Below are 11,602 nucleotides of genomic sequence, written 5' to 3'. Positions count from 1 at the left end.
TGTTGTTGTTTTGTCAGTTGCTGGTAATATTCAGTGTGATTATCATTTCTGACCAAAAATAAACATTATAAAAACCCCATATTTTTAATGCTTTCATTTGTTAATTTAAGTATCCATGCACTGTAGTGCCATTGCGTACCCCTAGGGGTACACGTACCCCATTTGAAATGAGAAACACTGCTTTAGAGGGTGAAGAATGTACTTGTTTGAAGTCAGATACCACAGCACACCTTAATAGTGTGATTTAAACCTATAAGTTTGTTCTGTAGATAAAGGTAAATAAAAGGCAGAAGGTCATAAATAAAGTCTCTGATGCTGAATATTGACTATAGTCACTTTAGGAAAGATTTAACGGAAAAACAAGGACAGCCAGAGGCAAAGCACCTCCTCCTCTTCCTCTTCCTCCTCCTCTTCCTCCTCCTCTTCCTCTTCCTCTTCCTCTTCCTCTTCTGTTGCTGCTGGATGGTGCGTTCACGGACAGACGGACGGACTGACGGTACCGGGCTTCCCTGCTGGTCTGAGGGGCAGGAAGGACCGGGTCCGACCGGTAGAGCCCACTTCCAGGGTCCAGTGTAGAGGCTGTGTGTTCGGACATCAGAGAGAAGAACGGTGGAGGTGAGGAACCATTATTAATAATATATAATATTAGAACCTGTTGTTAGACGATTTACGGCTCACGGAGGAGACGAGACGAGGAGAGACGCTGAATCATAGCATTGTTCAGGATTGAACCTTTATATTTATAGCTAACAATTACTCTTTTGTACATTTTGTTAAATTACATTTTAATTACACACACACACACACACACACACACACACACACACACAGATAAAACTCCGACATCAAATAAATTATTACTCTGTGGATAAAAACCACCTGATTTTTGCTGGTTTTAACAACAATAGAATAAAGTACAGGTCGACATTAGAGCTAGAATTTAATTTGAGCGGCTGGTTGAAACCCTTTGATTTAAAGACGGAGGCTGAGAGCTCCCCCTACAGCCTGAAGGCAACATGACACAGTCTTTTAACATGACACACAGTCTTTTAACATGACAAACTACTGTCTTTTATTAACATAAACTATGGTATTTTAATAACACGACATAAACTACAGTGTTTTACTAATATGACAGAAACCACGCTCTGTCACATGTCAGAGTTGAGGATGACCAAGCACAGAGACAGAATCAGGCAGGTGTAACGTTCATTTTAATGACAAAAATACATGGGAGGCACGAGGAAACCAGGGAGCATAGTGCAAAACACAGCAGGACACAAGGAGGGTAACAGACATTCACAATGATACAGCCATTGTTCTGTGTCCTAACATTTGGTTACGCGCCACACCTGTGTGGAAACATGAGGCAGCTAATCACTCACAACCCAAATCACTGATTGGAGGAGACCCCAGCAGGAATACCTGGGAACACAAAGACAAGAGTTAACACGTGAAATTAGAACTATTATAAAAACTAAACAGAACCAACAAAGACTTAGTGAATAGAAAGAGGATCACAAGGGCTACAGACAACCAAAACTAAACAGAACCTGACACACGCTTTTAGGCTGTGGTGATGGTTAAGATAAAAAAAGATGAATTATTATTGTCATTGTACAGATGTAATGTAGAAGGACGTCATAAAATACGCCCACAGCCTCGTAAATAAACAGCTTAATCAGATATAATGTAATGAGAAGCATTTGTATACATATATAATTCCAGCAGATTATTATAACTTACATAACCAACATATATCCTTTACCAGAACTTTAAAATAATGAATGGTGTGATTCTATGACATTGCACTCAGAAGAAGAGACAAATAACATAAAATGGTAAAGATATGTTTATAAAAAAAAGAACAAATTGATTTCGGTTTAGGATGTTTATTTGTGGAATGATAGTGGTAAAATAGGTGCACTCAAATGTGACAATTTAATGATATATTGTAAGTACTTGAATTTATGAAGGGTTGACTGAAGGTGTGCTGTGGTATTTGACATCAGGATCTTAGTATTGCATCAAATGCTTAGCATCCAATCAAAGCTGTTGATCATTTGTGATCAGATAAATCCATCGTTCAGGCCTCATTCATCAATAAAATGATCATTTGCTCAAAAAAAGATGCAAATTGTTTAAGAAGTTTATTTTCATCTACACCTTAAACGCTTTGTTGACGTGATCACTCATTGCATTGTGGGATGTGGCGTTTCATTGACAGATGCACAGAAATGTTTTTAGTTCATTCTTCCTGTGATTTCTTCAGACAGGAAGGCAGTGATTGGCTCGATACCATTTTTGCATTAGTCTGTTCCTGGTATTCCTCCTGATATTGGAATTAAATAAAAACATGGGACTCCACATCCCACAATGCAAACTTTAGTGCAATTTCAAGCTTTACATCTTTTTTTTTCAAGCAAATGATCTTCGATTTATCGATCTATGACGAGGCCTGCACTATGTCTATATTTGATTTAAAAAAATATGTGGGTGGTTGCAGCTTTAAATCATTCTTGAACCGCTTCATTCTGTTGTAAGAAGAAGCCACTTCCACCATGGAATTAGGTCGGCATATGTTTAGAGTGCTCATAATCAGTTCCATTTTTAGTAGCCGTTATATCGCCTCGTATCGCCTTTGATGTAATCGGACGTGTTGGTGACCCAATACGACGCAGCGGTTGGAGAAAACAAATGATTATCACCTAAAATGGTCTATTCCTGTGGTTAGAAGAGGTGTGTATGACAAGTAAGCGAAATAGCAGCTCCGCTGAGAAAGAGCTGAAGCAGATGACTGACTCCGCTGCTGCTGCCGCACGCACACCGTGAAGCAGCGTTTGTCTGACTCACAATCACAATAGCCTCTTTAATATCCATGTGTTTTACTGTAATGTGCAGTTTTTTTGGCTGAAAACAATAACAAGAGTGTGTGGATAGCAAGAGAAAATTGCTATAGTGATCATTGATCACCCTCTACAAGAGTGAGGCATAAAGTCTGTGTATACAGACACGCCCACTCATTCATATGCATGAAGGCCTCAAAACCACCTGTTTTTAGAAGCGTCATTAAAGTGATTTTTCAGAGGCTAAAACTCCATAAAACAGGCGAGTTTGGGAAAATAAACCTCAAATACTATGTTGTTGGGATTCTTAGAACAAATGGAGATGTGTGAAAAATAGCTTAATACTGGACCTTTAAAGTAACCCACATGGAAATAATATTAGTAGACAATACAGCGTGTGTCTGATGTTCTGAATGATGGATATCACTGGTATGTATTAAGCTACAGACAGTGTCTGTAGCTTAATACATACAGTACATGCAAGCCAGTAGTACGTAGTTTAGTAGTAGTAGTTCTCTTGGTAATTCATAAGGTATAGTTAGTAATCATCAACATACAGGTAACATATAATTTATAAGTTGTTAACTAACATAAGTTAACTATTAGCTATCTATAAGGCACAGTTATAAATCCTTAACAAACTGTTAACAAATATTGACAAGCACTCATCATCTAACAGTTTAATAATAATGATCTATTAGCTACTTATAATGGATAGTTATTATAAAGTGTAACTGTTCCATTAGTGAAAAACTAATTTTATAAAATGTCATTTTTGCATTGACTTTAATTACTTTAAGAGCGAAATTCAGAATACTGTAAAAAAGATCAGTTTGTGAGATAAAAATTAGCTGTCTATCATGACTCACAAATTATGTTATTTGTTATACACATTGAAAATGTATTCAGCAATACTGTTTACAATCGAACAATTTGATGCACTGTAGGCTCAATTTTTAAATAAATCAAAAATCTGTGTAGATGGTTTGTGTGGGACAGTCTGAAGATGAGCTGTGGAAAGGTTGGTGTCAACTGAGCAAAGGTTGTGGGAGGACATACTGTAGGTCAAATACGTACTGGGGGATACATTTTGCTGAAAGTTACAAATCTATAGCACACGTGTTTCATGTCATGACTCTGGAACTTTGTGAATAATTTGGTGCTTGTTCACGCATGGGAAGGTGGATTTATTAAGAAGAAGAAGAAGAAGAAGAAGAAGAAGAAGAAGAAGTTACCTTAACAAGCACATTTTATACGTTCACAGACAAAGAATCAAACCTTTAATTCACACTGAGAGCCCATGTTGTAAACCTCTGCAGCGGGTCAATTACATTTTTCAATTACAATTACATCTTCAACTATCCATGTTCAATTACAACCCAATTACAGAATGGTGACTGGCATTTCTTTCATTTACAATTAAAATTACAATGATCAATTCCCCCCAATAGTCAATTAGAATTACGTTCTCAATTACTGAAGTTACATTTCAATTAATCACAATTACTGATAGTGGAATAAATAACCCCATACAATGTAACTGTAACGTTAGCTTTCTGTTAGCATCTCTTATGATAACAGGTCAGTTTGACCCATGCTTTAAATCAACTGTACAATACACTAAAAAATATTATCATCTATTATGTTTTTCATCTCTTGTTCTGCTTGTTACTCTTCCTAATCAATTAAAAATATTGGTATTAATAATATAGGTGTAGGCGTCTGAACCTTTTTTCTGGCAAAAATAGTCAAATGACCCTCAAGAGAAGTGGCAGGTAGTGGGAAAACTTGATCTAAAACATATTTTAATATTTACATATGTGTAAGCTATAAAACTGTATAATGGCACGTAATTTAATTTAATTTTAATATTTTTTTTTAAAAATTTTAATTAAAGTTTTTATAGAATTTTCATTCAAATTACAATTACAAAGTCAATTAAAGCTTCAAGCAGAGATGAACTGGCCCTTGCAACCACGTGGTGCACGAGTGTGGCACGTAGCTGACCATTTTCAAGGATTATATCACAAAGTTTCCTGCAATGTTGTGTGCAAATATAATGTCTATGATTTCCTTTTACCAATAGGTGGCGCTATAATTATCAATGACGGTTGAGTTAAACCATAACTCCTTTTTTTGGCAAACTCTTAATAACTACCATAAGCTTCGCTCGTGTGTCACGTGATCAGCCTGTGCTGTGAAAACTTCCTGAACTCTGTAGTGGTATAAAGAAGTACCTGCCCAGATCAGTGAAATCCTCAGTGTACTGAAGTAAGAGTTCTTCAGTACACCGTAGAATTCTGACATCATCACTGTATTCATTTATTTTAATGCACTTAAAAATGACTGCAGACATCAGATATAATATCAAAAGTGCAACTTTATTGCTGTCATTGTCCTCAAGAGTTAAAATGCATAAAACAATCCCAAAATAAAAAGTAAATGAGTCTGTCATTCAATAATTTCAAGTTTATAACATTGCAATTAAAAAGATAATAAACTCTTCCCTTAGCATCTCAGCATAGTGCGAGTAAAACATGTGGCACTCATATAGCCTACTCAAAGGGTGAACAAAGAGGGGGCCGGCTCACATCGTGCTACGGTAACTGTCCAAAAGTCCAAAAACTGTGGTGGGAAAAATATAAAAATAAATTATTTAAACTCAAATTTGGAAAAATAAAAATATTTTTTATCTACAAAATTCGATAAATCGATTAAATTTATTTTTTGCCCAGCACTATGATGATGTCAGAATTTTGTAGAAATTCCACAGTGATGATGTCATCAGTCAGTTAGGAGCCAATACAATTTTCAAGGCGGTGCCATTGAGTCATTTTGCCATTCATGTGTAATTCCCCCAAAATATCAAATTCTTTGCCAGTGCTAATATGCGTACACATTTTCATGAGATTTTGATAGTGTTTAGGTAAATAACATAATAATAAAAACGAGGTGCATTACAGTAGGGTCCTACGTATTGTTGTGCTCGGGCCCTAATTATCTGAACCCACTTACAATCCAATTACGATTACAACAGCAATAGATTGTTTCAATTATTATCATAATTGTAATTAATTACCAATTATGCACTCACAATGATAATTGACCCCAACCATGCTCTTCACTACCGAAGCTTTGTCAGCTCATTTTACGCTTATTTTCGTTGGAAATGGACAAGTATAAAAACCATCATCTTTAGGAAGCATCTTAGCTTCAGTCAGACAATTAAACTAAATTGTACAATATGTCAGCCACAAAGACATTTTCCGCTGAATGTGAGAACATAAACTCCTCTCACCAGGTCCCCAATCTGTCATTAGAGCAGCTGCTGCAGGCTTTCATTCACTTCAGTGAGCAGGAAGCTGCTGAGGTCACACTCATTGTTCTAAGCAGAATCAATGCAAATGCGTATTGATATTGTTCATTATGCAAACAGTTAGCACAAAAGCTTCAGTACCTGTGTCGGTGCACCAACACCTGACTGAAGCATATCAGAGAGAGACAAGCTGCTAATAATGAAACATTCAACACAGGCCACTTAATATTTGTATGATTAATGTCTATAAATATCCAAAGTACAGCCATTACATTACAAACACTTATTACAGTGCTGATTCATCAGATAAAGAGATCAATGTGTTCATGGCAGAATAGAAATAAGCAGTGACGTGCCGTCAGGGTAGGCAAGGTAGGTAATGCCTACCCAAGGGTGAATTGATATTTTAATTTTGATTTGTTTTAATTATAATATAATTATAAATTATTTATTTTTCCATTTCCAATAGCCTACAGTACCTATAAGTTTGAAAGTGTCAGCATTTTGTGCGTTTCATAGCCCAAATTACTAAATTGCTATTTCCTGGTATGGCTGCACAGTCTCACTCCGCTGTAAGGCAGAGGGAGGCCACGCCCCCTCCAAAAAGCACGTTGCTGCTCTGCCTCTGTTCCCATAGCGTGTTTTTATGTGTTTGCTCAGTCAGTTCCCCAAGATGACAACCATTTATGTCCAAAGGCAGCGTAGAGAGCTGCCTTTGGACATAGCCGCGCTATGCTAAATGCTATACGTAAGTTCACAGTGCATTAGTGAATTGATATCATGTGACCACTGCTGCTACGTTCTCTGACTACAGTCAGGATGACAGCGCTAAAGACGATAAAGAAACTTTTTTTTGAGGAAAAACCTACATCTTTTAAAAGATGGAGACCAACACCTGAGCTACCAGACCTTCAGCAAAGGTAAGGTCAGAACATTGTTGGTACTTTCTACAGTAAATGGAACAAAAGGAAGGATTGACTTTGTGGATGCTCCTCACTGAGGATGTTCTGAGTTGTTGTTTTTGTCATTTTCTCTGTGTTTCTGTGTTTCCAACACAAACAACAGATGTGCTGTCGTGTCATGAGATATATGTTGTTGGAGAGTATGGAGGCTATATTAAATTACTGTTTATGTTTCTTTAATGGTGTTTATGATGTTGATTTTGTTAGATGATAAACACTTGTTCATGTGGATCTTGATGGGTTTTTTCTTTCTTATTATGAATTTTATATTTTGATAAGCGCATTGAGATGACTTTGTTGGTAATTACTTTATACAAATAATGTTGATTTTAATTGAATTAACGTTTGCCAGCAGAAACATATGAAATTGTCATTTATGGTCTCGATTTGCAACGTGCCTACCCAACCCTAGTGGTCACGGCACGTCATTGGAAATAATCAAGCATAAGTATTTCAACAAGTTGGATGACAGACTGGCAAAAGAGTGCAGCTCTTGTTTGGTGTTCCTGGTTTGTAGGATCTAAGGACGTCTTCCATGAGGACATCAGGCATCAGGGGGAGAATGTTTTCAAACCACTGAAGAAGTTAATGTTCTGAACCATGTTACAATTTAATAGCTTACACATATGTATTTATTTGGGCTGGGCGATTTTGACAAAAAAAAAATCAGATTTAAAAAAAAAAAAAAATTGAGTTTTGATTCGATGTTTTTTTTAATGCACTTAAAAATGACTGCAGACATCAGATCTATTATCAAAAGTACAACTTTATTGCTGTGATTGTCCTCAGGAGTTAAAATGTATAGAACAATCCTAAAATAAAAAGTACATGATTCTCAGTCATTCAACTATTCCAAGCTTAAACCAAGTTAAAGCAAAAGTGCAACAGTAACTTCACAGTAGCTTAAATTTTCTGATTAAGAAATCAGATAACTACATAGTTTATAACATATAACATTTCAATTATAAAAAATAATGTGTGCAAATAAAAAATTGGTGTGTGGCGCACATGTAACCTACTCAAAGGGTAAACACATGTAAACAAAGAGGGGGCGGGCTCACATCGTAACGCGAAAAAGTCAGAAAAAATTCTAAAAATAGTTTTTATCTACAAATTTGATTAATCGATTAAATTGATTTTTTTTGACTATTTTTGACAGAAAAAAGGTTCAGACGCCTACACCTATATTATTAATACCAATATTTTTAATTGATTAGGAAGAGTAACAAGCAGAACAAGAGATGAAAAACATAATAGATGATAATATTTTTTAGTGTATTGTACAGTTGATTTAAGGCATGGGTCAAACTGACCTGTTATCATAAGAGATGCTAACAGAAAGCTAACGTTACAGTTACATTGTATGGGGTTATTTATTCCACTATCGGTAATTGTGATTAATTGAAATGTAACTTCAGTAATTGAGAACGTAATTCTAATTGACCATTAGGGGGAATTGATCATTGTAATTTTAATTGTAATTGAAAGAAATGCCAGTCACCATTCTGTAATTGGGTTGTAATTGAACATGGATAGTTGAAGATGTAATTGTAATTGAAAAATGTAATTGACCCGCTGCAGAAGTTTACAACATGGGATCTCAGTGTGAATTAAAGGTTTGATTCTTTGTCTGTGAACATATAAAATGTGCTTGTTAAGGTAACTACTTCTTCTTCTTCTTCTTCTTCTTCTTCTTCTTCTTCTTCTTCTTCTTCTTCTTCTTCTTCTTCTTCTTCTTCTTCTTCTTCTTCTTCTTCTTCTTCTTCTTCTTCTTCTTCTTCTTCTTCTTCTTCTTCTTCTTCTTCTTCTTCGTCTTCTTCTTCTCTTCTCTTCTTCTTCTTCTTCTTCTTCTTCTTCTTCTTCTTCCTTCTTCCTTCTTCTTCTTCTTCTTCTTCTTCTTCTTCTTCTTCTTCTTCTTCTTCTTCTTCTTCTTCTTCTTCTTCTTCTTCTTCTTCTTCTTCTTCTTCTTCTTCTTCTTCTTCTTCTTCCCATGCGTGAACAAGCACCAAATTATTCACAAAGTTCCAGAGTCATGACATGAAACACGTGTGCTATAGATTTGTAACTTTCAGCAAAATGTATCCCCTTTGCTCAGTTGACACCAACCTTTCCACAGCTCATCTTCAGACTGTCCCACACAAACCATCTACACAGATTTTTGATTTATGAAAAATTGAGCCTACAGTGCATCAAATTGTTCGATTGTAAACAGTATTTAAACTTATTTACAAATTCTTGCTGATTCATGATAGATGATGTTCGGAAAATATCAGAATTTTTATCTTCAAAACTGATCTTTTTACAGTATTTAAAATTTTGCTGCGACTTTTATAAAAGTAATAATAATAATAATAATGCATCAATTTTATATAGCGCTTTTTTGGACACTGAAAGTCGCTTTACAGAATTAAAGAATAAGTGACTTTTTGTCATAGTAGCTAAAGCTGTCACTATATAAGAAAAGCTTTACATCAAACTAGTAGTTTGTGTGAAAAAACATGCACCACGACCGAGCAAAAAAAGAACCAATCAGAGCCAGGATTGTGTTTGATGGACTGTCTGACAGCTGTTGCTCACAGGCCCCGCCCCTTTCCCGGCTGGAGCGCTGTCTTTATTACAGTGTATGGTCTGGAGGAGTAGAAGATGGAAATGGTGACTTTTCTGCTTGAAAGATAATTACTGCTGTTTAATTTACATTATGTTTGATTTGTAATTGTTACACTAGAACTATGTGGTGCATGTGTTTGTGTGCGCGCAGCAGCCTCCGTGTGAGCTGTTTTAAGTGATACTGTGTTGTTGCTGCTAGAATCTGGTGTATGCACATAGAGAGAGAGAAGCGCTGCAGTAACATGCTTTTAACAGAGCATGTTATATTACTGTGATGTTGCTGTTGGACTAACGTTAGCTTGTTAGCTCCTCTGAGGGAGGGGCTTTGGAAAGTTTGGAGGCAGGGCAAGAGAGCAGCGGGGAGAGAGGGGGAGGGAGGGATCTGAAAGTTGCGGACTGCACCTTTAAAGTAATTAACTTATTAAAGTCAGTGCAAAAATGACATTTTATAACACCAGTTTTTCACTAATGGAGTGGTTACACTTTATAATAACTATCCATTATAAGTAGTTAATATCAAATTATCACAAGCACTCATCTAACAGTTTATTAATAATGATCTAACAGTTTGTTAAGGATTTATAACTTATAGATAGTTAATAGTTAACTTACAAGCTGTTTGTTAACAATTAATAAATTACATGTTACCTGTATGATGATGATTAATACTGTAACTATACCTTATGAATTAGCAATAGAACTACTACTATTAAACTACTTACTAATGACTTGTTAAGTATCAGTTAAAACTTCATGTACGTTATTGGGACGTTATTCTAAAGTTATTCCTCATTTACTAACGTATATAAAGTTATAAAAGTTGGTCAAAAGGAAATGTCTGACATCTGTAATTGTTAACAAAGGTTTCTGTACTAAATATTTAGTTTCATTTTTTCTATTGTGTCTTGAAAATGAAAATGAATCCTGTGTTTTTGTGGATTTCTGTTAATATTGTGTCTCTCACAGTTGAAGTGTACCTATGATAAAAATGACTGACATCTCCAGTCTTTGGAAGTGGGAAAACCTGCTAAATCAGCAGTGTATACTTTTTTTTCTCACTGTAGTTATAAATCAATAACAGCTTTTAAGTTATCTATTGCTATCTACAAGGCACAGTTACTGTTAGCAAATCTTACAATGTATAACTCATTAACTAACAGTTTATTAATGGTCTATTGACTACTTATAACGGATAGTTATTATAAAGTGTTAAATCATTGTTATAATCAAATGACCAATATTTCCATTCTGTCTAAATGCTATAGGTGAATTTTGGGATTTTTGATTCGTGCAGCCGTTCATAATTGTCTTCGTACCCATAATGCATTGGGGTGAGCCCCTGTGGTGGTGTCAGCATATTTTCCCTGCACACATGAGGTCTTCTCACCGTTCTTTATTTTATTCCTACATTATTAAGCTTCTAAATCTGATTATCCTCTAAGAAACGTGAAATACCACAACAATACTGTAGCTACTGCACAGCTGGATTAGTCCTGTTTAATGTGACTGTAGAAAGGAATGTGTGTATCTGTGTTCTTCATAGGACGGATTGGTGACTTTTAGCCCTGAGCATGCTGGGATAGGCTCCAGTGCCCCGCGGCTTTCATTAGGTCAGGTAACTTTTATCACAGTAGGGGCCAAAGATGTGAGTTTCCATGGCTGAGGGCCACAATATCAACCTGTCAGCATTTAGAACAATAACCATGTGAAATAATTAATAATGGAGAAAAGAAGGGGTTTTTTTGTCTGTATTTGGTGTTTTTGTGTGTGGTTGTTTTGTGCACCTTTGAAACCATTTTGTGTGTTTGTTTTAAGGGCCGCACAGACTTAGACTCATGGCCACATGTGGCCCGTGGACCACCAGTTGCTAA

The 11,602-nt window shown here is 35.9% G+C and overlaps 1 protein-coding gene across 2 annotated transcripts in view; it reads left to right on the top strand.

Moving 5' to 3' along the window:
- Positions 1–452: 452 nt before the first annotated feature.
- slc29a4a (solute carrier family 29 member 4a) overlaps positions 453–11,602 on the top strand; it is a 39,161-nt gene continuing 28,011 nt past the window's right edge. For both annotated transcript variants that reach the window (XR_003674693.1, XM_028456194.1), the window contains exon 1: positions 453–615. The gene's annotated coding sequence lies outside the window, so the exon portion shown is untranslated. The remainder of the gene's footprint in view (positions 616–11,602) is intronic.

Source organism: Gouania willdenowi, chromosome 8 (genome assembly GCF_900634775.1).
Source record: "Gouania willdenowi chromosome 8, fGouWil2.1, whole genome shotgun sequence".
NCBI lineage: Eukaryota > Metazoa > Chordata > Actinopteri > Blenniiformes > Gobiesocidae > Gouania > Gouania willdenowi.
This window is presented reverse-complemented; position numbering and strand designations above follow the sequence as displayed.